This window comes from Capricornis sumatraensis, chromosome 16 (assembly GCF_032405125.1).
Source record: "Capricornis sumatraensis isolate serow.1 chromosome 16, serow.2, whole genome shotgun sequence".
NCBI lineage: Eukaryota > Metazoa > Chordata > Mammalia > Artiodactyla > Bovidae > Capricornis > Capricornis sumatraensis.
Window position 1 is genome coordinate 48,877,655 of NC_091084.1, and position 5,534 is coordinate 48,883,188.

Genomic DNA, 5,534 nt, shown 5'->3' on the forward strand with positions numbered 1-5,534 from the left:
GTTACCAGCAATTTGAGAGTTCCAGTTGCTTTGCATCCTCATCAGCACTTGGTATGTGTGTGTGTGTTAGTTGCTTAGTTGTGTCTGACTCTTTGCAACCCCATAGACTGTAGTGCATCAGGCCCCTCTGTCCATGGGATTCTCCAGGCAAGAACACTGGAGTGGGTTGTCATTTCCTTCTCCAAAAGAAACTATAGAAAGAAAGAAAGTGAAGTTACTCAGTCATGTCAGACTCTTTGCGACCCTATGGACTGTAGCCTACCAGGCTCCTGCACCCATGGAATTTTCCAGGCAGGAGTACTGGAGTGTGTTGCCATTTCCTTCTCCAGCACTTGGTATGGTCAGTGTTAATTTTAGCCATCCTAATATGGCTATCATTGTAAGTTATTATGGTTTTAATTTGCATTTCTTCAATGACTAATGATATTGAACATCTTTTAATATGCTTCTGAACTTGTTGGCTATCCATAAATCTTCCTTTGAAAAGTGTTCAAATATTTTTATTGTTTTTGAGCTGTCTTATTACTTCTCTGTATAATTTCTTTACATAATCTGGATTCAAATCCTTTCTCAGACCCATGCAGTGCAAATATATTCACCAAGTCTGCAACTTACCTTTTATTTTTATTTATTTTGCAGAGTCACTGAGCTTTATGGTTCCATTTGGCCCCAAAACACACTTTTACCAGCCTCAAGTTATCTTTTCAAAAATAACTAGGCATGTGAATTTGAACGTTCTCCACCCCTAGGTGCCTTCCACCCTTCGGTTCCTCCCAGGAGCTCCAAAGTGGAAGTTGAGTCTGTCCCACTAGGGTCGTTGCGAAGTGGCTCTGCTTCCTGGGGTGGGGGATGGGGGTGCGGTTCTGATGTGAATGACGGTGATGTGCCAGCGCAGAGGCTCTGACGGCGGTCATCACATGGTTGCACAGGACGAGTTTTATTTCCTGGCCATTTTATAGAAGACTTTTGACTGTATTCCCAGCACTTTGGATTTGGACACCAGGTCATCGAGCTTCCCGCCTCGTGCTAATAAAGACTCCATGGTGTTGTGCAGGATGATCTTGGTCTCATCCAGTTCAGCCTGCACTGTAGTCATGGAGTCAGCTTCTCCGGGGTTCTGGTGTCTACTGAGGTGACCGTCCAGGCCTGTGTACTGGATAATATCACGGGATCCAACTGGCCAGTCTGTCCTGTGGACCTGCTTGGAGAATTCGTCTAGTACCTTCTCTAGCAAGGTAAAAGACCCCCAGGATGGATGTTCACTGTCAGCAATGACCACTTCTGCAAGACTGTCATTTCTGACGAAGACATGGCACAGATATTCTTGTTCCACAGAAGCTTGGCTACCTTCTGCAGAGCACTCCACAATCAGGATCCTCTGGAGAAGGAAATGACAACCCAGTCCAGTGTTCTTGCCTGGAGAATCCCATGGACAGAAGAGCCTGACAGGCTACAGTCCATGGGGTTGCAAGAGTCAGACATGACTTAGCAACTAAACCACCACCACCACCACCACCACCACCACCACCACCACCACAATCAGTTGGCTTGTGAAGGTGGTGAATTCCTAAACCCTGGACCTCTGGAAGAAGCTGAAAGAGGACACATCATATGTGGCTTTGAGCAGCACTGCCTTGGACTCACCTTTGTACAGACACTTAGGCTATACAGCTTCATGGCACCTTGCCCTGGGGCTGGCCACCCACCTGGCGGCGGCCTGGGCTCACAGGGAGCAGCATGGTGCCGCCCCTCAAGGGGCCGATGGGTCAGCCACCTGGTTCCTTCTGTCTTTTATTTCTAAGTGGTATCTTCTAATGAGAAAATTTAAAAATTTTGGTAAATTCTAATATATCAATTTTTATTTTATAGTTTGAAATAAAATTATAAAATAAAACTAATGAACTATGCTGTGCTGTGATTAGTCACTCAGTCATGTCTGACTCTTTGCAACCCCATGGACTGCAACCCACTAGGCTCCTCTGTCCATGGGATTCTCCAGGCAAGAATACTGGAGTGGGTTGTCATGCCCTCCTCCAGGGGATCTTCCAAAACCTGGAACTGAACCCAGGTCTCCCACATTGTAGGTGGTTTCTTTACTGTCTGAGCCACCAGGGAATCAATTTTTATTTTACAGCTTAAAATAAAACTATAAAATTATAAAATAAAACTAGTAAACTATAGTTTAAAATAAAATACATTTTGTGTCCTATTGAAGAAATTTTTGCTTAACATAAAGTTGCAAAAATTATATCCTATTTTTTTTCCTAGAAAATTCATAATTTTAACTTTTACATTGTCTTAAGATTTTTGGATTACCTCATTCAGAGGATGTGGCTGCTGATTGATTCCTGAGCTAGACCTGGGCAATCAGGATCCTCACTCCCTTCCTGTGCTTGAAATGGGTGTACCACCCACCATTCCCATAGCCAGACCCATTATCAAGGATGCAGCTGAAGAGAGAGTCATGTGTTGTTGAGACCATCTGAGTGAATCAATTTAAGATCTCTCTATAAACTATAAAACACTGATGAAAGAAATCAAAGAGGACACTAATAGATGGAGAAATATACCATGTTCATGGATCGGAAGAATCAATATAGTGAAAATGAGTATACTACCCAAAGCAATTTACAAATTCAATGCAATCCCTATCAAGCTACCAGCCATATTTTTCACAGAACTAGAACAAATAATCTCAAGATTTGTATGGAAATACAAAAAACCTCGAATTGCCAAAGCAATCTTGAGAAATAAGAATGGAACTGGAGGAATAAACTTGCCTGACTTCAGGCTCTACTACAAAGCCACAGTCATCAAAACAGTATGGTACTGGCACAAAGACAGACATATAGATCAATGGAACAAAATAGAAAGCCCAGAGATAAATCCACACACATATGGACACCTTATCTTTGACAAACGAGGCAAGAATATACAATGGAGTAAAGACAATCTCTTTAACAAGTGGTGCTGGGAAAACTGGTCAACCACTTGTAAAAGAATGAAACTAGATCACTTTCTAACACCGCACACAAAAATAAGCTCAAAATGGATTAAAGATCTAAATGTAAGTCCAGAAACTATAAAACTCCTAGAGGAGAACATAGGCAAAACACTCTCTGACATAAATCACAGCAGGATCCTCTATGATCCACCTCCCAGAATTCTGGAAATAAAAGCAAAAATAAACAAATGGGATCTCATTAAAATTAAAAGCTTCTGCACAACAAAGGAAAATATATGCAAGGTGAAAAGACAGCCTTCTGAATGGGAGAAAATAATAGAAAATGAAGCAACTGACAAACAACTCATCTCAAAAATATACAAGCAACTTATGCAGCTCAATTCCAGAAAAATAAACGACCCAATCAAAAAATGGGCCAAAGAACTGAATAGACATTTCTCCAAAGAAGACATATGGATGGCTAACAAACACATGAAAAGATGCTCAACATCACTCATTATTAGAGAAATGCAAATCAAAACCACAATGAGGTACCACTTCACACCAGTCAGAATGGCTGCAATCCAAAAATCTGCAAGCAGTAAATGCTGGAGAGGGTGTGGAGAAAAGGGAACCCTCCTACACTGTTGGTGGGAATGCAAACTAGTACAGCCACTATGGAGAACAGTGTGGAGATTCCTTAAAAAATTGCAAATAGAACTACCTTATGACCCAACAATCCCACTGCTGGGCATACACACTGAGGAAACCAGAATTGAAAGAGACACATGTACCCCAATGTTCATCGCAGCACTGTTTATAATAGCCAGGACATGGAAACAACCTAGATGTCCATCAGCAGATGAATGGATAAGAAAGCTTTGGTACATATACACAATGGAGTATTACTCAGCCATTAAAAAGAATTCATTTGAATCAGTTCTGATGAGATGGATGAAACTGGAGCCGATTATACAGAGTGAAGTAAGCCAGAAAGAAAAACACCAGTACAGTATACTAACACATATATATGGAATTTAGAAAGATGGCAATGACGACCCTGTATGCAAGACAGGAAAAAAGACACAGATGTGTATAATGGACTTTTGGACTCAGAGGGAGAGGGAGAGGGTGGGATGGTTTGGGAGAATGGCATTCTAACATGTATACTATCATGTAAGAATCGAATCACCAGTCTATGTCTGACGCAGGATACAGCATGCTTGGGGCTGGTGCATGCGGATGACCCAGAGAGATGTTATGGGGAGGGAGGTGGGAGGGGGGATCATGTTTGGGAACGCATGTAAGAATTAAAGATTTTAAAATTAAACAAAACAAAACAAAACAAAAAAAGCCTCCTAAGATTCTGACTGGTGGTGTGGAGATTGACTCATCTTGTGGGTGCCCAAGACAAGCCTCCCAAGTAAATCCCCCTGCTTATTATCCTTGCCATTTATCTGGGTGGTCTGTGTCTTCCATTTCTACTTGGTCTCCATGGAGGAAGTTTATATTTTGTATATGAATATCCAGTTGTTTCAATACTCCTTATTGAAAAGTTTATCCCTTTCCCATCAAGTACCTTGCACGTTAGTTAAAAAAAAAAATCATCTGATTATTTATATATATGTGTGTGTGTGTATTCTGAACTCTCTTTTTTGTTCCATTGAGCTATTAAACTATCCCTTATGTTAATATTACACTGTCTTGATATTGTAGATTTAAAATGTCTTGAAATAAGTCCTCCAACTTTGATAACTTCTGAATTGTTTTCGAAATTATTTTTATTCTGTTGGGTCTTTGCATTTCAGATAAGTTTGAGACCAAGTTGTCCAATTTTTACAAACAAAAAACCTTCTGGGATTTTCATTGAAATTGCATCACATTTATAGATCAATTTGGGAGACTAGACACCTTAGTCATATTGAGTTCTCCAATGCATGAACATAGCATTTCTCTTCATTAACTTAAATCTATAATTTCTCCCAGCTATGTTTTCTAATTTTCAGTGCAAAGACTCAGATATAGTCTATCAAATTAAATCCTGAGTATATTATGTATTTTGATGTCATCATACTTAATGATTTTATGAATCTAATTTTCCAGTTTTTCATAGTTATTAATACTGTGTACAAGTGCAGAAAATCAATTTTGTATTGACTTTATCAAATGACCTTGCTAGATTTACTTAATAGTACAGATCGTAGGTTTTTCTACTTACAGTCATGTTGTATTCAAGTCATAATCATTTTACTTTTTTCCCCAGAAATGCTAAGATTTTATTTTATTTTGTATGTGTTTTTCATCATTTATTTTGTTAATTTGATGAATTAAATCAACTTTTTTGAATGTTAAACTATCTTTCATTCTTGGGTAAGCCTCATTTCAGTTCAGTTCAGTTCATTTCAGTCGCTCAGTCTTGTCTTGAATCTTTGCAACCCCATGGACTGCAGCACACTAGGCCTCCCTGTCCGGTCACCAACACCCAGAGTTTACTCAAACTCACGTCCATTGAGTCAGTGATGCCATCCAACCATCTCATCCTCTGTCCTCCCCTTCTCCTGCTTTCAATCTTTCCCAGCATCAGAGTCTT

At 39.9% G+C, this 5,534-nt stretch overlaps 1 pseudogene; it reads right to left on the reverse strand.

The window, feature by feature from the left end:
• Nucleotides 1–913: 913 nt before the first annotated feature.
• Nucleotides 914–1,677, reverse strand: LOC138093136 (synaptobrevin homolog YKT6-like; annotated as a pseudogene).
• Between the last annotated feature and the right edge of the window lie 3,857 nt (nucleotides 1,678–5,534).